We start from the raw sequence: 22,516 nt of genomic DNA on the forward strand, positions 1-22,516 counted from the left end.
GCATTTTCCTGCGGGCAGTCTATTGTTGACACTCGCAGATAATACGATGGGAATAATCTTCTGAAGAAGGGCCCTAAGCGCCCGAAGCCGGTAAAGAAATTAAATTTCTTTTATGCAACTGGTTGCTTATAATTTCATTATCTATAGAATGAGGCTTATGATACGGATCTATAACTTTTTCATCGTATGTACGTTTGCGAATGGTCTTTACATTGAGTGATTAGCAGTAGCCCGACTGCTTCCAACCGGGCTGCAACGGCAGAAACGTGAACAACGGGTCAAAAATAGGAGTCAGCATCCTCGCAGTTTGGTAGCTACGCGGGATCTGGTCACCAACGAATGGGCTGATCTGTGTAGCCTATATCTACGTGAGGAAACGCGTGGACTCTGTTCGTGACCGAGTCGGAACGATTATGAAGGCTGGAGATGGTGTTGGCGGTAATAGCCTGTTGTCTTCTGGCGTGACTAATTTTCTTTCCGGTGCGCTTACAAGCGATTGGCCCCTATTTTTAGAATAAGTCTCGTACAAAAACACAAGCTTCTAAAGCTGCAAGCCTTCTGTAAGGAGATATTAGGTCCAAAAAACCTCTCCCGCAGTAATTGCTGCAAATGTTCCAGTAGTGCTGCAAAGACGGGTGAATAATTGCGGATAGTTACGACAACAGAAAGGTTGCCGCTGTCAGCGGCAGAGCATCAGCTGGTGTCCTTTCAGCGCGACATATGTAGCGGAATTCCGCTTACAGCCGTGCTAATTGCTGGACTCCCTTGCCCTTTCCAGGAGGCGGCAGCTGCCGCAGGCCGAGCCAGCTCTCTCGCACGCTCTGATGGTCTTCACAGCTGCAACCCACAGCTTCCCAGTCCTCTCCGTCACACACCTGTTCTCGAAGCATTTACCACACTGTCACGGTACGATCAACGTCTTCCTGTTGACTCTTGTTTTACGTTGTCTACCAGTTGCAGTTCTCGTACTGGCTGGTTCAAATGGCTCTGAGCACTATGGGACTTAACATCTGAGGTCATCAGTCCCCTATAACGTAGAACTACTTGAACCTAAATAACCTAAGCGTAGTGGTCGTGCGGTTCCAGACTGAAACGCCTAGAACCGCTTGTCCACATCGGCCGGCGCTCGTACTAGATACAGGCTTTTAGTGATCTGGCTACTGCTGATCAGGCAATTTAAAATACAAAGGTCTATGATGAAACGGTGCAGATGAAACAACTGTCATGGTCCGAAAGATGACTATTATTCTATAACTTAGGGAATGACTGTGGTTAATGCTACTTACTATTGTTTTAGCGTGTTAATAAGAATGCAAAAAATGTCGTAGAAAAAGGATACTGAATTTTATACAGGAAAGATCTAAAAGCTGGGACTTGGATGTTGGATGCTGGGTGGGACTTTGAAAGGTTTTGTTTCCTCTCTGTTTACGAGTTTAATTATGTCTCACGGCTGTCTTCAGGATATATTTGGGCTTCTGATTGTCTTAATGATTTACCTAGAGAGGTCCTGTCCACCGAAAGGAAGGTTGCAGTTAAGCATCTCGTTCGCCACAAGGAGAGGTGAAGCAGAATCTCTAACTGGACGAGGGAGGGAATATACGAGGGCTGTTCGGAAAGTAAGGTCGGATCGGTCGCGAAATGAAAATCAAGGTGAAAATCAAAAATTCCGCACCTTCCAGTTACCGCTCTAAATAGCCTCCGCTCCTACTTAGACACTTGTCGTGGCGTTGTACAAACTTACCAGTACCCTCGCCACAGAAAGAAGCCACCTGTGCTTTCCGCCAGTTCTCTACGCTGATCCGCCTTCCGTTGTTTGTGCCGAAATATTGCCTTCGTAGCCAGTGGCTCATGTGAGCAGAGATGAACATGGGTGAGAGCCAGTTGAGGGCTGTATTGTTGGTGATCGAACACTTCCCATCGGAAACGCTGCAGTGGAGTCTTATTGCCCTGCAAAATGCGGCTGAAAATTATCTTGAAGAATGAAACGCATGACATTTATGTTATGTGGGCTGCATAGCTTCAGGCGAAATCTGTCACCAAATCCACTTGGCGGGAGACACTGTTGATTTAGGTATTTCTACATGATCACTTTGCTCCCTGAACTGAGAAGAGCGACGTGAAGCGATCGGCAGGCACACTAAAGACACTACCCAACACATCTGTGCGAAGTTTCATCAGAATTTTATAGTGGTTTCCACTTCGCGTCTAATCGGACCTTACTTTCCGAATATGCCTCGTAAATATGCATGTCCTTTTCAAGGGAATCACACTGGTATTTGCTAAACTACATCTTGTTAACACCATGAGCGCATGTAAAATATTTTATTGCTGGTGTTAGGTCACAGCATACATAGTCAGTAGCATTATTATGTACCTCTATAACAAATGAGCCCGAATACCGTTGTGGTATTAAAATACTTTACATGCAGCTCATAGTGTACAATAAGAGTCTCTTAAAACATACAGGCTGTGAAATTCCACACATTCAAGATTTTTACCTTGATATTTGCTTCAAGTGTTTCCGGGAAAATGCGAAAATGTAAATCTCGACGCCTGGGCTAGAAACCCGCACCCCATAGACACTGTGCCACCTCTTTTGATACTTGTTTGACTATAAGTGGCAACGAAAGGTGTCAAGGAATGTATTCTTATGGAAATTCCACAGCTGTACAAAGAAAACTAACAGAGGTTAACTAAGAACAACGCAAGAACCCACCATTCTCTGGATAAGTGATAACATTCCCTGTTTCAATCTCCAAATTCTCGTGACATACAAATTGTCGTTATCAGATTTTTCGACATTAAACACTATTACACTGGCACCCTATCTTGTGAGAAGCAGCTTTTTACGTCATTAGCTGTTGTGAGATCTATATTAAAGAACCGGACATGTGCGGCTACTACTTATGTTCTAAGAATTCCGTACAAACGTAATTATGTATACGGATAAAAATAATTTCGTTTGGCTCAATGCCCTTGTGCAAGTCTTTCTACTGAACGCCAATTCGGCGACTTGCATGTCTCTAACCTACCCCAGTTATCCAGTAAGGAGAAGCGGTCGCACAGATCAACGTGGAATACGAACCAATTGTGGTTTCTGGCGATTCTTCACTTCGTTGAGAGGTGAAGGCTTGGTTAAAACGAAGACTGAAAAAATGTCATCCGGCAGAGACTCGATCCCGCTGTCTCCCGGTTTCCAGGGACGCGCTTTACTGTTAGACCAGAAGGCCTGACATATATATTCATACATCATCCATAGGGTTTGATGAGTGACTTTTCCAGTGTTAAACCACATAAAATATATGGCCGTATCTTTTGATTCTATTCATTCAGGAAGTTAAAATATTTACACTGCTAAGGGACCGTATACCTTAGTATTTGACTTAAATTTCTACTTGCTACCTCTACCCATTCCTGAGAAAAAGGTGTCGTAATAGTCGGATAGACAGACAGACGGTTTGTTGGTTGGTTGGGGGATGGGACCAAACAGCGAGGTCATCGGTCCCATCGGATTAGGGGAGGAAGTTGGCCTTGGCCTTTCAAAGGACCCATCCCTGCATTTGCCTGAAGCGATTTAGGGAAATCACGGAAAACGTAAATCAGGATAGACGGACGCGGGTTTGAATCGTCGTCCTCCTGAATGCGAGTCCAGTATGCTAACTACGGCGCCATCTCGCTCTGTTACAGACAGACAGAAAGCAAATGGCAAAAAAAATATGTATGTGCTATATTTAAAAATGAATAGTTTTTCCCCCCTGCACGCTTAGTGTGAGACGTAGTACACATTTTGATGAGTGAGTTTGCGAATGTCGAAATATGTGAGATAAGTGGCCGTATCTTTTGACTGCATTCACTTACAAGCTTAAATTTTTCAATCTGCCAAGGGACCATTTCAACTTGATACCGTCCCTGTTCTAAAGAAAAACGAATCTTCACAGTCGTACGAACAGAGAGAGAGAGTGAGAGAGAGAGAGAGAGAGAGAGAGATAGAGAGAGAGAGACAGAGGAAGGACGGACGGACGGACGATCAGACAACAAAGAAATGCTATAAGGATTCCGTTTTTACCCACTGAGATACGGAGCCCTAAAAGCGGACTCACACAGCAGGAGTACGAGCTAGACACTGGCAACCTAAAGACTTCACCGACCACGTATATCGTTTTTTGATGAGTATTTTCTGCCAAAGGTCAGCGTCCAATTGCAGCCCTGGCTCGTTTCGCATATCCAGTCTGTCACATAATCTCTGAATTGACAAAGCTCTAAATTGTAAGGCATATTTTTGCGTGGGATATTGCGATATTGCAAAGAATTCCTAAGATGGGGAAAGGACCACCCAATTAGATACATCAGTCATACATCTAATTTATAAATAAATAAATAACATATGCAATATAAAATATATAAAATGCCTGCTTAAATGTAAGAGAGTGCTTGATGGGCTTAATCTCGCCAGGTTATACAGATAAGTCGAATGATAACTGAAAGCAGACAGAGTCCATGATAGCCCTATTTAACTAAAACCCTCAAGCTGAGAAATGAGAAGGAGCGATTATTTTACTTGGGAAAAACTTTCTAAAGCCAAGACCGTATAAATATTTCTTCATTTACAAACTATCGGTTTCTACAGACTTTGCCGTGATTTTCAGGTCTTCAAAAATTTATGTTATGAAATGTGTTCATTATGAGTTTCATCTCACGCCAAGTTGTCACGCAGATAAAATGTAGCACATAATAAAAAGGTTTGCCATAAATAAAACATTTAAATTCAAGAAGCACCTGGAGAAGATGGGCACGTCCATATATGTAGTGCTCGCAGATGATTGTTACGTCATAAAAAAACACAGTATACAATAAAATTAACAGAAGCACATCTGTTAACGTTGGATGGACCGGTTGTATTCCCTGAATATCCACCTTAGACGGCGTATAAGGATACTATTATGTAAGGCAACTAAAATGTGTTTGACAACCAGAATCGTCCAAAGTCGAAAACAGACAAGCGATTTTTTTTTTTAATTTTTGTAAAGGGCGGGAGCGAGGTGTCTATGGCTTAGGGTGGCGCTGTGCGTAAATTTGGCCGTCACTAGCCCCCGTACGGCGCTCGAGGAAAGCAGAGAAAGCTTCCTCGCCGAACACGCCCAAAGAGCGGCATTTGTGTCACGGGCAGGGAGCGGCTATCTGGAGCGGCCATCGGTAGTTCTGACCGCGTCCAGGCTCCGCGTGGGTTGCGGAACAGACGCGCCGCCGTGACGTAACGCGTCTTGTTGCACGCTGTTGACATCAGCATCCGTTCAGTGTAACGGCGTTAAGCGTGAGCCCGCGGTGAATCTGATCGACCCAGTTCCCCTGTCTGCACGGCGGCTCCTGCGGCGACTCGCGCTGCTACCTCACCACGGACAATGTGTGCCTACCAGTGGCTGTCAGCAGGCAGCTGCCAGACCACGGACAACGTGTGCCTATAGGCCCAGTCCATAGACGGTCAGCTTGCGGCCAAGCATTCACGAGCTACTGAGGACTACTGTCGGTTTATTGGGCCATGGTGATACCGTGATTGGACAGCTATTGATCCAAAGATTCTGTCTGAAAGTATACACTGTGTACAGGACTCTGTAACGCACGAAGGGAGCTGTCTATAACACTGTAGGTGAGTAGCTGTCGATTTGGGTAACTGTCGGATTGTTACTCTCAAGGTACGGTGTTCTAGCCGGACTGTATCTTGGATTTATTTCTGATAAGATTCTCAATCCGAAGAAGACCTAGGTAAACCAACCCCAAAAGGACCACGCCCACCCCCCATCAAACTAATCAGAACAATATTACGAAAACGGAAAAGAGCTGGGTTGGCCACACAGAGAAACAAAATGTTGAGAGTTAGGCGGAGGAGTTCCTGTGTTGGTTTGCTCACTACAGGAAAAGAATTTGGGGAGAAGCTTGTGGAACATGAATTGAAGATATAAGGAAACAAGAATAAAGTTGGTTGCGAAAAGATGAAGACGGTAACGCATGAACCAGCTACGAAGATACCTATATCCATCACTGAATGATACTGATGAATCTGACAAAATATTTGTGTAAACATCTGCTGTTAAATTTTTAGTTGTCTACACTACCTGATCAAAGCTATTCGGACATCACTATGTAAAGTGGAATTGACAACAAGATGTTGCGTGACACGGACCTCACAGCATAAAAGGACGCGGGGAGTACTGTCCGTAGAGAAGCATTAACAGTAGAATGGGTCTGTCGGAAGAGCCCAGTGACTTTGAACGTGAATTAGTCATTGGGTGCCACGTCAATAGCAAATCCATCAAAGTTATTTTAACACTTCCCAATCGGCTGTTGGTGATGAGACTGTGAAGTGGAAGCGCGAAGTCACATCCGCAACTAAACCGAGACCAGGCAGATCTCATGTAGTGGCTCGTAGGGAACGTCGAGCATTGCGCAGGATGGATGTAAAAAACTGCATAGAATCAGCGGAAAGAATCACACTTGAGTTCCAAAGTGCTACCATCAGTCCAAGTAGCAGAATTACTGTGCATATGGAGTAAAATAGAATGGGGTATAATGGTCGAGAAGCCCCTCATAAGCTATATATATGTGCAGTCAATGTTAAGTTGGGTATGACTTGGTGCAAATTCTGATGCGACTGAACAGTGGATAACTGGAAACGAGCGATTTGGAGTGATGAATCACGCCGCGCCCTGTGGCAATCGAACAGGAGGTTTTTGGTTTTCCGAATGCCTGGAGAGCGTGTGTATTGCTAACAGTAAAGCACGGACGAGGAAGTGTTACAGTGCGGGCCCGTTTTTCGTGCTTAGTGTGTGCCCTAGCAGGCCGCTGTGACCGAGCTGCTCTAGGCGCTTCAGTCCGGAACCACGAGGCTGCTGCGGTCGCAGGTTCGAATCCTGCCTCTGGCATGGATGTGTGTGCTGTCCTTAGGTTAGTTCGGTTTAAGTAGTTCTAAGTCTAAGGGACTGATGACCTCAGATGTTGAGTCCCATAGTGCTTACAGCCATTTGAATTTGTGTGCCCTACTCATTTTGCTTAAGAAAACACTAACTGCGGAATAACACACTTTACAGCGTTGTGTACGTACTGCGTATAGTAGAGGAACGGTTCGGAGACGATCAATGTATCATCATGACAATGCACTCTGTCATCAAGCTGCGTCTGTGAAGCGATGGTCTGCGAACAATAAATTCCTGGAATTGAGTAGTGTGTGCAGGTTCCCCACCTGAACGCAGTGGAACACCTTTGGGATGAGACAGAACGTCGACATCTGTCCAGACCCCAGCGGCTCACGTCGCTACCTTCGACGCACCACGCTTCAATATCACTAACTACTCTGTTCTCGGTTCTTTAGGAGAAATGGGCTGACTCCTTCACAGACATTCAGACACCTCGGTTAAATTTCAAGCTGTTACAAAGATAAAGCGTGGGCAGACCCCATAAAGTCCTCTAATAGAGGTCAGGATACTTTTCAACACACAGTATATTTGTCAATGATTACACTTTATAATTTATTCTGCTGATACCGATGTGAGCATTTTATGTCAAGTTTTATAGTGACTGTTATTAATATTGGCAACGGCCTTGCCGCAGTGGATACACCGGTACCCGTCAGATCACCGAAGTTAAGCACTGTCGGGCGTGGCCAGCACTTGGATGGGTGAACATCCGGGCCGCCGTGCACTGTTGCCATTTTTCGGGGTGCACTCAGACTCATGACGCCAATTGAGGAGCTACTCGACCGAATAGTAGCGGCTCCGGTCACAGAAAACTACCATAACGACCGGGAGAGCGGTGTGTTGACCACACGTCCTCATATCTGCATCCTCATCTGAGGATGAGACGGCGGTCAGATGGTCCCGATGGGCCACTTGTGGCCTGAAGAAGAGGTGTTTATTATTATCAATTAAATTAATGATTCACTGTCATCAGTCATCATGTATTTTTATTTTACTTCCACTGCGTGTTTCGAAGGTTTAAACTTTCATCATCAGGCATATTCATGTCAATTAATGACACGTATATGTGTTCGGTGCACGACTTTTGGGTAACCTGTGGCATTGTCTTCTTTGAGATAGTGCCACATGCTACCCAAAAGTCGAAAGCGCTACACATGCAAGTTTTATTAAATGACATGAATCCACCTGATGATGAATAATTAAGCCTCCAAAACTCGTAGCAGAAATAACATTAAACTATAACCAGTCACGATAAACTAATCGTGTAAGTTTATCGTGTAGCTGGTATTGACGCTTTCCCTCAAGATGTTCCTAACAACTGAAGTTACAATTCCTAGGAATTGTTCCCTTCATAAAATTTTTGCAGTCTCTATCTTGTACTTCTGCTACTTGCAGTCCGATGAACAGAATGTTTTCTTCGTTCTCTTGCTTTCATTGATAGCTGTTGAAGTATACCTTCTACTATTGTAAAACTACCCATTCCCCTCTTACGTTGAGTTCCATCGACATCAGAATATTCTTGCAGAATTGCACTTTAGTTTCTATCCCCTTTGTCTTGTAACCAATCTGATCTAGCTACAGTTTACTTCAGGAGAACTGTGGATCATGTCGGAATTGTCGTTTTACAATCCGATACGTATCAAAATGTAAGTAAGTACAAGACAAAAGGAAAGGATGCAATGTTGCCATGCAATTGCTTTCTGGTAATACAAGTACAACGATATCTACCCCTATCTATGTGTTGCTCGCTTTGTAAAAATGGTATAACATTGTTCTCTTTTATGTAATCTAGTACCGTCCCGATGGAAAACTTTTGCGCACAGGGTTCTTGAAGGGTGCATGGAAGTCTCCTTTCGGCCAGTATACTGACACTTTGCAAATCAAATTCGCAAGAAATTCGACGTTAAAAATCGTATTTCAAGAGGCTGTTTCCGTGTATATGCATGGTAGTGTAACGGTACAAATCTGTAAGTCGTCCGTAGATAGATTTCTCCAGTACTTCATTTCCTTTATCGTTCCTAGAAATAATATTACAAAACATTCTAGATATTTTCCAAGATTCATAATAAAGCGACTGATGATAGTCTCAATTGTTATATGTGCTACGCTGTCAAGGTCGAGTATAAGGTCGCTGACGAGCTTAGTTTACGAACTCAGTCTCTATTTTTTGTTTGTAAGTTGTATGACTAATGCCTAATATAGAAAACATGGAACACAAGTTTGGTTCTAAAGCTATAGGGACTTTTTAACGTGTTAAAACTAAGCGAATGTAACCAGATAGTAGTAAAGTTACTTCTACACCTACACATTCCACACATCGGTATGGAGTGAGTCTTGGAGGTAACGTTTCTATACATATTAAATGAAGGTTTCTTCCCGTAGCATTCGTGGGTTGAGCACAGGAATACTGCCATGTTATAAGCAGTTGTTGCTGTATTTTATCTTTAGCGTGTACCTGTTGTGAAGCAAACCTGTAAATTCACTGCTGTGTTCTTGGAAGTTTCTAAACAGTTCGTCGCAAGACAACTTTTATCATTCTGTGTTATTTCAGATGTCTCAGCTTTTGTATCACCTACTCTTCCTTGGTCAAAACGCATCTGTCAAAACGCATCTGCCTATTCCGTTGCAAACATTCCATGTCCCATGCTGGCGCAGCCTTATATGTATCTCACTCCACTGAACATGTTACCAGCCCCATCTCCATGAGTGATTTGTAGAACAATCTTAACAATATTTACTGTGGCAGAACGGTTGGGAAGATACAAATTTTAGAGCAAAACTGGGTGGTTGCCTTTCGCCTCTTCATCTTAGTAACAAAATCGGGTAAATGGCTATGAGTGGGTGTTTACAGCAAGAAGCGTAATTAACCAACTCTTAGAAATACCGGAAACAGATCATGAAAGCGAGTACTCACCACTCAGTTGGCGACGGCTACACAGGAACCGCTCTTTATCCACGCACACTGTGACACCTGCGTCGTAATCGTTCCTTTCAGAACCTGCAACAAAAGACAATAGCCTTTTTAATGCAAATGATTAAGTTTTAATTCTAACTAAGGGCTACTATAAAGTGACTCACAATGTGAGTAGGCACAAAGACTGCTGGTTTTGAGTCTGCAAGACATGTATGGTGTATCAACACTATGAATGCCATTATCAGCAAAGAAACAGAAATAACCTAAGTAAAAAACTTCGTTGGACACTTGATTACGTGCTTCTGAAAGCATCTTCACTTCTTCAATAGAATGGTTAAGAACACTGTATTCTCGTAAAAAGCTACAGTGGACCTGGTTTTTATGCGCTCCCCCGAAATCTTTTAGATGAGTGCTTGGTTGGTTCTATGTTTGAACTTCATAAATTCGACATGCAAACCGTTATGGTACGGAATCATAACAGGTTTGTCACAGTCCGAAGCTGGCACGAACATTACATTCGTAGATGTGGACGAGGGTTTTGATGCTGTAGAATAAAAAGTTTTTCCCTTCTCAGCACAGCGTGGTTTCCAATGCGCCGTTAGCAGGATAACACATTCTCTTTCTGCTGAGGGGACTACAGTAGTCAGCTGTGACGGAATGGAGCCCGAGGACAGTATCAGAAATTGTTTAATTCTGCGCTGCTCAAAGTAGCCTGCGACATTTAATTTGTACAGAGAAAGGACAGATAAGGAAGCAAATAGCTAGTGATTCGTCCTTTCACATAAGACTAAGTTGAAGCTCTTATTAACTGACCGAGTAAGGAATGAAGGCATCCAGTCACCCAGGAAAAATACACAATAAAGACTAGAATGATTAGTAAAATCAGCTTGGCTGGGCACTTATAACATCATCAGATCAGTCGTTAGTGAAAACTTGAGGGGTGGTATTGCTAAGATCACTGGTGATGTACAGTGCAGTAAAAACAACACGAGGATAGCACTGATGTGACGTCACACCGACATTATGATTGATGACCAAAACAATAGCAAATTTAGCTTCACAAAAATGTAACAAAAGAGAAATTTGGGATGAGTGGGTACATCACAAGACCTGCTCTGCATACCTTTCCTCACATGTCATTGTTTCTGAGGTTCCCGTTTTTGGAGCCAGGTACTTCAACAGTTATTATTTAACAGTTAGCACAACGACGTAGATTGTGTATAGTGAAGGGAAAAAGAAATGACGTCAGTTCGATACATCAACACACAGATTGTTTGCAAAGCAATGCAGTTTTATCGCTTCACCAAAGTTTTTGTCAAAAAGGAGATGAAGGAGGCGAAGGGCTTCTTGGAATTGCGTTCAGCAACGGGAAGCAAGCCCACGAGGCAATGAATTTTGCTGCGAAATCTCTGTGACAAGGCTGTTGAACTTTAGGGAACACCTCTTTGCTGTAACGATGTGAGCGCGTCGTTTATTTCAGACAGTGGGTCCATTCATTGCGTTATAGCATTATGCTAATTTTTCGGCACACCCGAAATACTTGCGTTTGTGCCCACGCTGGGCGAACGCGGTAGTAGGCGCGGAAAGACGGGCCAGTAAATCGCATCGCGGGCAGCTGGCGGCAGTTTGTGGAGACGGCCCGGTTGGCTGGCTGGCTGGATGGCTACCCCTTCCACGCAAGTGACTGCCCGGGCAGCGCTAATTGCAGCCGCTGGCCGAGCAACAAAACACGCTGTGGCTCCATGAGGCGCGCAGCCGCGGGCCTCGCATCTGGCCTGCGAAATTTGCGGCGCGCGCAACTGGCCGCTCTGTTGTGGCAATTAGCGGGCCGGTTCTGCCGTCTCCTCTCTCTCGGCTTTAAGTTTTGCGGAGCTGCGCGTGACACCACCTGGGCAAGAACTCCACCGACCACTGGGCTGCTACAATTGTCGGGGCCATTACGGTTCGGTCTACAGTAAGTCACCTTACAACCCTGCTCCTACTCTCCTGAAGACTCAAATTCTTACCGCAACATCTCTAGAGCGATCATGGCGTAAGCTACATGATAAACACCGGCTACGAGAGATTTCACTTATCACCTCAAAAAATTAGGCCACTAAATAATTTTTTTATTTGAGTCTTCACCTTATCCAGGCGTAACTCATTTCGAAATACTTCACGAATGAATTGCCGGATATCAGTCCGCTATCAGCCCAATGGAAACTTAGTTCTTCCTTCCGTAATGTAAATGAAAGATTCGTCACATGACCACATGTAAAATACAAACTGAGTGGTTCCTTGCACGCCTCATTTCCATACACCAGAACATCAGTTTCCCCATAGTAGTCGAACTGGATGGAGTGCTCTCCTTTGTGGATGCCCTGGTTGAAACAAGAGCCGACGGCATTTTGGGCCACAGTGTGTACCATAAGAAGAAGCACACCGACCAATACTTACAAGTGGAGAGCCACCACCCAAGTCAAAGGAACGGCGTGCTCAAAACTTTGTTACATAGGGCTCTGACAAACAAACAGTCAACCACGAACTTGAATCTCTGAGAGTGGTTTCCGGAAGAATGGCTACAAGGGGAGGCAAATTCGGAGAACCCTACGTCCTATACGCTCCGCACAACCGGCGGAACCAGAGAAGGATTTTCAGGAGGACGCGGCCATTGTATTTATTCCCTTTTGTGGCGCTTTATCCGGAAAGACAGAACGAATTCTCTAGGAACACCAAGTGAAGACGGTCTTCCGCCCACCAGCCAAAACACAGGCACTGCTTGGTAGTATGAAAGACGACCTTAGACTGTGGAAATCCGGGGTTTACCAGACTCCCTGCCAATGTGGTAAGACATACATAGGTCAGACGTTGGGTTCTGTCGAAGATGGTTGCCGAGAATACCTACGGCACACCACACTGCAGCACCCTAACAAGGCGGCAGTCGCAGAACATTGCCTGACGGAATTACATGGAATGGAATATGACCACACAGAGATTCTGACACAGACGTCCAACTTCTGGAACTGCGTTATTAAGGACTCTGTTGACTTTCGAATATGGGAACCGCTGATAAGTTCAAAATGGTTCAAATGACTCTGAGCACTATGGGACTTAACTTCTGAGGTCATCAGTCCCTGGTTGGTTGGTTTGTGGGATTAAAGGGGCCAGACTGCTACGGTCATCAGTCCCGGTCATCAGTCCCTTAGAACTACTTAAGCCTAACTAGCCTAAGGACATCACACACATCCATGCCCGAGGCAGGATTCGAACCTGCGACCGTAGCAGTCGCGCGTTTCCAGACTGAAGCGCCTAGAACCGCTCGGCCACACCGGCCGGCCGCTGATAAGTGGGCACATCCATAGTAAGGCATTGGACCCCACTATTAGAATGACGAAGAAGAGAAAAGAGGTCCGACACACCGAAATGACTTCTGTGGCAGGTGGAGGAACAACGCAGGTGCCACCAGCACGCATACCTGGCCGCGAACCTAGGGCGGAACACCGTTTCGGTGGGAGGAGTGTGGGTAGGGATGCTGTGCGCGGATGGCCGATGGAGTGGGCGATGAGAAGGAGATAAAAGCCCAGCGTTCATCAGCAGACTTGATGATGTCAGCGTGGTCGTTGGGTGGGTCGTTTGTCCCCGTTGGACATCTTAGATTTTTTTTTTTTTTTGTTCACAGGTGCATGTCCTCAGTCATAATATACACCGAAGACAGAGCGCCACAGTACCGTAGCACACCACCAGAGCAGCTTAAAGAAAATAGCACAGCCTGCTGATTTAAATGGGAACAGTGCTACAACAACCAATGCTAAGTCGGTGAAAGTGTATGGTAACAACACACCAACATATGACACAGTGCTTAGGCGGCGCAGACTTTTCCTTCGTTGACAACCAAGTCTAAATAACGCAAGATGTTTCAGACAACATCTCTGTGAAGAACCAGGAGTCGCAGGAGAATTGGAGGCCGTGCTGCTCGAAGACTGGTGTATCAAAATCGAGGAATACTGAAAAAGTGAAAAATCAGCTTTGGATCATTTTTCAACAGCCTTCACGACATTTTGAACATGGCAATGGTCGCCGCTCGTTGGGTTTCGTCATAGATTACTCCCATCCGAAAAGACCGCCACAGCAGCGTAAATGTTGCTACCGTGTCAGGCCAGTCCAGGTGACCTCTTCAGCCAACTGACGACCCCGGCCGGCCAGTGTGGCCGTGCGGTTCTAGGCGCTTCAGTCTGGAACCGCGTAACCACTACGGTCGCAGGTTCGAATCCTGCCTCGGGCATGGATGTGTGTGATGTCCTTAGGTTAGTTAGGTTTAAGTAGTTCTAAGTTCTAGGGGACTGATGACCTCAGATGTTAAGTCCCATAGTGCTCAGAGCAATTTTTTTGACGACCACGGACTAGAGCTGGCAGTGAAAACATTTGAATTCACATCTGACGTAACAGACGCGTCCCCATCGACGCGTCCAATGGGAAACTTCGGAGAATAAACCTGTACAACCATCTCTTCAAGACTGCGAGACAGAAGGGCCAACGTTTGGTTTGGGTGATTTTATTGCGGCATTGCTAAGACCATTAGTACACGTGGAAGGCACTACTGAAATTTTAGGCTCCGCTCATACTGCTCAAGCGCCCTTTCAAAAGTTCACCATGACTGACTCTGCTGTAGACAGTGGTGTACTTCAGAATGACAATGTGCACCGCCAGACTACTAGAAGCGTAGTTGCGGAGAGTAAGAAGACGTGAACCATATAATATTAGGACGTCATGAAGCGATGGGCAGGCAGACGTGACACTACATCAGCTGAGTGCTGTACGTTACTACTCTTCTGGCACCAACAGACGTTAAGGTGTAAGTCTAAGTGTAGATTCTACGTGCACAGTAGGGAAGAGGAAGAGACCGATAACACAAGACAATAGGCGAGAATGGCCACTCCGATGGGGGAGAGCAGAAACGAAGAATCGCATGGCCTGGAGGTCGTATCCCAGTTACCCAGTACATCGGAAGATAAATCGGACACACTAAGTGAAATGCATTTATACACAGTTATTGAGTCATAATATTACACCTTTTGTTGTAAATGACTTTAAATTAAATTTTGCACATAGATAAGCGTAGTACATACACACCAATTTCATAAAATTTATGCTTGTTTTGCTATAACTGCATTGAAATTTTTTCATAGATAATAATCGAAACTGATGTGCTTAAACTGTGATTGTTTGCATGTCATGAAACCAAAACCCAAAATAAATTACTAATAAATAGAAGTGTCAGCAAATGGTGGCATGAGCACGATAGAGACTAATCCCCTCCCCTCCCCCCTGTCGCTTCCCAAATGCCTAGGTAGAAAATCAACTTAAGGATCTTATTCGCCGCTTGCTTCCCCTGTCACCCTCCATTAAACGGGTGTGTAAATCAGCACGGAAGACAACTAACTCCGAACACCCGTCGAGGACTATGAGTACTTGTCCTAGATTGCTTCAGCTGGTATAGCTGTTGTGTACACTGTTTACGGATTTGCCTAAACTGTTTACGGATGCCACTCTAAACACTATCAGGTAATTATGTTGACTTCTCTATACACTCTGTATGTTGCAATATTAAATAAAACTGTTATCAGCACGACAAGTGGAGTGGACCCATCAGTGCTTAACCTGTTGCTACTGTCTTCCTCCGACCGATGAAACGATAAACACAGTTAGCTATGTACTGATGTACAAGCTAACGTAGAATCGTAACTACATTGCACCTTGGCCTTTCTGAAATATTAAAAGTTCCGCCAGTGCTGAAAGTCGCATTAAATAAGAGAAAAAACTTTATACGAATGAGGACTGGAACCATAAAGCTTTTGCGTTGTAGACTAGAGCTTTTCACTAAGCCGTTAAACGACGCTTTACTGTAAGGTAACGAGGCCCTAATGTGGAAAGTGATCACGTCAGTAGCTTTCTATTACGAGACACAAGTTTCAGTCAACAGAGGCGCAGCTGTTAACTTTCCTGAAACTTGTCCATCACATGAATGCTTCACGTGTAATGAGTTTGCCAAGCAAGATTATTCGCTCATTAAAAAAGAGAGAGTAATTAACGAGGACCTTTTTAATAGCTTGTAGGCGCACTCAAAAGCAGCATCACTTATTTTTAACTATTTGTCGGCTACTGTTTTTCCACTTGCTTAATGAGATATCTTACTTCATTCTTATTTTCCAAGTTTATGTTAACTACACCAAATACATGAAATTTCTCCTCAATTCATTTAGTGTTATATCTTCTGCTACAACATGAAACTTCTTTCCCTGCTCTCATATCGAACTTATACAATTCTTCGCACCAAATCAGCTTATATTGTGTTCTGTATCACCATATTCCATTTAAGCTAAACATAATACCTTTATCGTTTTCAGGTTTCCCTTTCGCGGAGATTCTACCTTAAAGTGACAGCATGAAGCTTGGGCGTGCATGGTGTTTACATTTATAATTGGAGGACGGTAATGATTCAGATATACGGAAGCAAGATTTAAATGTAATATTTATCAGTTCTTGAACTTACATGGCATTAAACCTGGGCGTGGGATAAACATAAATAAAAAAAGATAGAAAAAGTAAAAGCTAAACAACATACAAATTGTTAAATAATGGTTATTAACATCATCTCTTAATCATATTTAGAACTTTTCACTTTGCCTTGCACGCAAACGACTCACTGAGAATTTCACTGATATATTAACAAAAGAACTTAGAGGCTATCTGATACTACTTGAGCTTCAGCTAAGCTGAGTATGTAACACAAATATAGTAGTCATTGACAATTGCCTTCAAATAAAAGTACATCAACATCTGACAGTGTCCGTGTGTGTACAGTAGAAGTAATGTTACAGACATTTTTCCCGGAGACAATGCAGGAAATATCACTTCCTTTACTGCGTCACACGTGACTATCTGCCAAGGACAATCTCGATTTCCGTCAGCAGCAGCTAGTCGCTTGTCAGAGGAAGTTATCTTATGGGGAGGAAACGTCGTGAGACTTACAGGGACGCCGCTGTCGCAGACAGAAACATGTATGACTCAAAATATAATCGTTCTTGGTGGCGGATGGAAATCAGTAACCCGTGAAAGAAAAGGGTACGACTTGCAATGAACACTACTGTGACGTAATGTATTGATGCACTGTGCCATAGTAGTCACGAGGTATGGAATAGTGTGTGAAAAGAAAGTGTAAATTTACTATCAAGACTTTATCGAAACTGATAGATGACAGTAGAACACACGGGTTACAGCTAGCAGTGCTGATATTCTTTACAAAATTTGTTTCACGTGTTAATTTCCGACTTCGTAAGCCGTGTAGTGATCAATGAATAATGTAAGGATGGATGAAAAAGAGCACGAAAGGTGGACAGATAGTAGTCCTTCATCTCACGAATTTCACTCAAATGTCACCAGGAGCTACAGAGATTTGTCGTTCCATTAGTACGTGGTTGTTATTTGACTAACCGGCAAACGGAAGAGCACCAGGCTTCTCGAAATACATGACGCAACTACTGGCACGAAACATAAAGAGATGAGATGCTGAAATTTTGCTTGTTGGTATACCGTTTATGGTTACTGACCATGAAAGTCCTAGCTGATACACAATGCAAAACTGCCGATCCATTATTTTCATGGATGGATGGAGCTGCTCCGTTTACAGATCGTTCTCGTTCTACTGGCACCGATAAGCAACTCACACAGCAGAACCAATGTATAAGTGAAAAATATTTACATATCACGTTTGACTTTCATGTGACCAAGCGATACAGTTTATTGTAGATGTAGAAACAAATCACACCTCCTCATATGCCTCAGAGTGCAACTTGTTAGCTTCCGAGGGGGTGGGAGGGGGGGGGGGGGAGATAAAAAATACCCATTTCGAACGTGCGTATCAGAGACTCGAACGATAATCTGCTACATTACCGGCTTGACAGAGTTTTTCGATGGGACAAAATGATCGTCTCTACATATTCCACGTCTACACTCCACATTATTTCTCTACCGTTCCACTGTCGAACAGCTCACTGGAAAAACAAACACAAAAGTTTTCTTTTTGTGTGAGATCCGGTGTCTCATTTTATTACAATGATCGTTTCTCCCTATGTCGGTGGGCATCAAGAAAATATTTTCGAATTCGGAAAAGATCTCTCAGCCACAAAAACCACCTTTGTTTTAATGATTGCCACCCCAGTTCGCATATCGTACCCTTGATACTCTCTCCCCTACCACGCGATAATACAATAATACAAAAAGAGCTGCTGTTCATTGAATTTTTTCGATGTGCTCTATCAATCCTATGTGCTAAAGATCCCATACAGCACTGAAACACTCCAGCAGAGGACAGACAAGTGTAGTGTTGTAGTGTTTACAGTCTCTGTTGTGGATTTGTTAAATCCTCTGCGTGTTCTGCCAATAAATCGCTGGCTTTGGTTCGTCTTCCCCCACAACATTATCTATGTGATCCTACCAATTTAAGTTGTTCGTAATTCAGCAAGTGACATTTTTAGAAGGAGTTTCCAGTTTCGTCGCTGTGTGATAGTAATTTTTATCTATCACTTTCACGATACACTCATTTCGGCTAACAGCGCCATTATCGAGTGACGTACACCGAAATAAAACTCGCTGTTCACACATATATTCTGGAATAAATATTAAATCGACAATACAATACCTACGAGAATGTCGTAATTTACGAAAAATTATCGAAAAAAGAAGGGGGAGGGGTGTACTGGGTGGCGACAACAGGAAGGGCATCCCGCCACCCAACTAAATAACGGTGCCAAATCCGTTAACGACCAAGCCGATGCGGGGGACAAAGGCACAAGAAAAAGAAGACTCCACACGCAAGCTAATAGTGTGCAGCGAAGCATCACGATCTGTATCACTGTCCCTCCAAATTTCCCTGTTCCACTTTTGTCCCACACCGTGATGCATAACTCCTCTTTTGTAGTGCCTGCCACTGGAGTTCGACGAACATCTCTGTGAGGCTTTCCCACTTCCTAACCAGTCGTTTAACGAAACGTGCTTGTCTTCCACAGATATTCTGTATGTCCTCTTATCAGTCCTTCCTGTGCTGGTACAGATGCGTCTGTCGAACGAAGGGTTAGTAAGCTACGTTATTCCTCTGCTTGATCTTCTCCAGCTAAGGAAATTTTCCATCTGTGTGATCTTGAGATAGACGACATTTCCACTTTGCCGTTTTTGCTTCTCCCATCGCCCCGGGCTTGCACTGTCCAATTGGCCAAAATTACTCACTGAACAAGCTATACCAACTCATGACTGGACTGCAGTTATGTTTTACACTTGGAGAGTAAAATGGAAAAATTTTAGGTCTCCTGCATAGTGTCCAATTTGCACGCCATGTACGAGTAATGCAACGCTTGTTTTCGGAAAGCAGGTTGGTTTTATTCAGGATTCCAGTGCACAAAATTATTCCGCTCCCATTTGGCTAAAAAATAGTTTTTCTTTTTTTTCAACGTAATCTCCTTTCATTGCGACGGCTTTAGGCCCCTGTAGAAGGAGTGTCTTCTGTATGCCCCCGCTCGATACCGCTCTACTGGTCGACGCCGGAGCTGACGTACAGCTGCACCAATAACCTCCTCATAATCCACGTACTGCCCCCGTGCAGTGTACTTTTCACTGAGACACACAGATTGAAGTCTGAAGGTGAGAGATCCGGGCTGTAGAGTGGATGAGGACGAACAGTCTAATGGAGTTTAATTAGCTCCTCTTTGGCGCGCAGACCTGTGTGAGGCCTTGCGTTGTCATGGATAAGTTCAAAAGGGGCTCTGAGCACTATGGGACTTAACATCTGTGGTCATCAGTCCGCTAGAACTTAGAACTACTTAAACCTAACTAACCTGAGGACATCACACACATCCATGCCCGAGGCAGGATTCGAACCTGCGACCGTAGCGGTCGCGCGGTTCCAGACTGAAGTGCCTAGAACCGCTCGGCCACTCCGGCCGGCGAGGGGAAGTTCGTTTGCATTTGTGTGGTGATGACCATGCTGAAGTCGCTTCTTCAATTTACTGAGGGTAGCACGACACACTTCGGGGTTCATCGCTGCACCACGATGTTCGTGCCACCTTATTGCGATGATGACAGACGCCTCGCCCAACGACTCACCGTGCTTTTGTTCACTGCCAGATCTCAGCATACATTCTGGAAGCACCTATGAATATCTGCGATGCTCTGATTTTCCAACAAAAAATACTCAACAACTGCTCTCTATTTGAATTGCACCTCCATTACAGAAGCCATTTTGAAGGCTACGTATAGCGCCAATACCTATCGGAAGTTCATGAAACTATAGTGGCTGAAGAGGGAAAACTCCACGATCTCTCAAAATAGTCGCCTTATTTCAACGAAAAATGGCCGAGGAAAACAAATGTGTTGATTTACTTACTGAACGCGCTTCGTATGCTGCGTAGCTGGAGACTGAATAATCGTGCATTCGTTATTGCGCAGTCAGGCGTAACGTTTGGTCCTGAGTGCTCTGTGTTTGCCTGTCTCTAATGTGAGATGGTGACCCAGTACACTTCGACAAGACGATCCAAAACTGGGACTGCGCTGTCGAAAGATGGGGTGGGGGAGTCGTGTGTCGTCACCGGGTTTGCCTCGGCGGAATGCGCTGACGCAAGGGGCGTGCGCCCACAACAATGGGACGGCGTTAAGGTCAGGGCGGGCTGCGACCCGCCCGCGTCTTATCTGATGGGGACCGACCCAGTGGGGCCAGACCAGACCGTACCAGACCGTCTGGGGCGCGCGGCGGAGACGCTCCCGCCCAAACAGCCCGGCCTCGCAGGGTTCGGCGGGTCGGGACCCCTCTGCCCACTGCGCGCGTCTGCCCAGTGGGCGGACACCAGCTGTCGTCGCACCGGCCACCTGTTCGCAGACTCAAGGCTGCCACGTTACGCTGACATCATTGCGAGCAGCGCTGCAGGTGTACGAAGAGCACCTACACACTTTTTTGGTAGCAACTGCTTCTACGTGGGACGAGATCCGTAGTTTCTTGTAGATCCATCATTTAGGTGATGCTGGACAGTGGCTTACCAGTAACTCGTAGAAAAAGCTTACAAACCGCTGTAATTCTTCCTAAAAATTGTATTATTTAAGCAATCATTTTCGAAGTTTCCTTAGAGTCCTGTTCAGGCCCGTATGTGAAAAGCGAATAGAAACATCCAAACTTCGGCGCACTTTCAAAGTAGTCCCTCACAGATATAATACACTTGTGCCGGTGTTTCTTCCAATCTAGGAAGTACCCCTGGAACTCACTTTTCCTTATGGCGTTCAGTTCATTCGGCGATTCTCTTTTTGTCTTATTAGTGGCGGCAAAACGATGTCCTTTGATGGTTCTCTTCAGCCTCGTGAAGACCTAGAAGTCGCAGGGAACCATGCCCGGCGAATAGGGAGGCTGAGACCATATTACGGTTCTGTTTTCTGCCAAAAAATAACGAACAACCATTGAGATCTGAGCGGGAGGATTATCGTGATGCAATTTGCATGCGTGATTTTGCCACAATTCTGATCGTTTTCTTCACAATACTTCACGAAAAGGGCGCATAACGTCCACATAGTAATCCTCACTGACTGTACGACCGTAAGGCACGAACTCATGATACACTATTCAAAAATGGCTCTGAGCACTATGGGACTTAACATCTGAGGTCATCAGTCCCCTAGAACTTAGAACTACTTAAACCTAACTAACCTAAGGACATCACACACATCTATGCCCAAGGCAGGATTCGAACCTGCGACCGTAGCAGCAGCGCGGTTCCAGACTGAAGCGCCTAGACCTCTCGGCCACAACGGCCGGCTCATGATGCACTATTCCATTGTAATCGAGGAAAACACTGAGAAGAACTTTCACATGTGATCGAACACAACGATTTTTTTTCTGTCTCAGCCCTTCAGGAAGTTTCAAGTCGGACGATTAGGCCTTAGTTTTGACGTCATACACGAATACTCATGCTTCGTCACCTGTTATAGCCCTCATTAGAAGCTCTGGATCGTTGTCGACTTCATTCAGCAATGCCCGAGCGATATCTACGTAATGTCTTTCCTGGTTGAAATTCAATAATTTCGGAACAAACTATGCTGTTACACGTTTCATGCCCAATACGTGCGAAAAAATTGCTTGGAATGAGCCAAAGGCTTTGCCGAGATCATCAGCAACCTCTCTGATGGTGATTCGACGATTTTCCAAAACCATATCCTTTAGTCATTCTACATTGTCGGCAGTAATCGATGTGCTAGGGGGACCAGGCCGGTAGGCCTGTTCAACGTCTTCTCGACCCTCTTTGGAACGTTTATACCAAACGTAAACTCTTTGTCTTGTCAATATTCAGCTCCGGACAGGCAGACCGCCACATCACCACAAACTGTAGGAAGAAACTGGTGCTGGTTATCTACCGAACGTGGAAGAACCGGAAATGTTGCGAGACTCACCGCATTTCTGTTTGATTTTCGAGTAAAATTGTAGTCAGAAATGACAAACCGGCCGCTGTGGCCGAGCGGTTCTAGGCGCTTCAGTCCGGAAATGCGCTGCTGCTACGTTCGCAGGTTCGAATCCTGCCTCGGGCATGGTTGTGTGTGATGTCGTTAGGTTGGTTAGGTTTCAGTA

General features: G+C 44.7%; 1 long non-coding RNA gene and 1 pseudogene across 1 annotated transcript in view; one reads left to right on the forward strand and one right to left on the reverse strand.

Annotated features, from left to right (window-relative positions):
- Positions 1 to 7,583: 7,583 nt before the first annotated feature.
- Positions 7,584 to 7,701, forward strand: LOC124709312 (annotated as a pseudogene).
- A 2,190-nt stretch (positions 7,702 to 9,891) lies between these two features.
- LOC124805300 overlaps positions 9,892 to 22,516 on the reverse strand; it is an 87,545-nt gene continuing 74,920 nt past the window's right edge. The window contains exon 3 of the long non-coding RNA XR_007017432.1: positions 9,892 to 9,966. This is a non-coding gene — a long non-coding RNA (uncharacterized LOC124805300). The remainder of the gene's footprint in view (positions 9,967 to 22,516) is intronic.

This window comes from Schistocerca piceifrons, chromosome 7 (genome assembly GCF_021461385.2).
Source record: "Schistocerca piceifrons isolate TAMUIC-IGC-003096 chromosome 7, iqSchPice1.1, whole genome shotgun sequence".
In the NCBI taxonomy this organism is placed as follows: Eukaryota; Metazoa; Arthropoda; class Insecta; order Orthoptera; family Acrididae; genus Schistocerca; species Schistocerca piceifrons.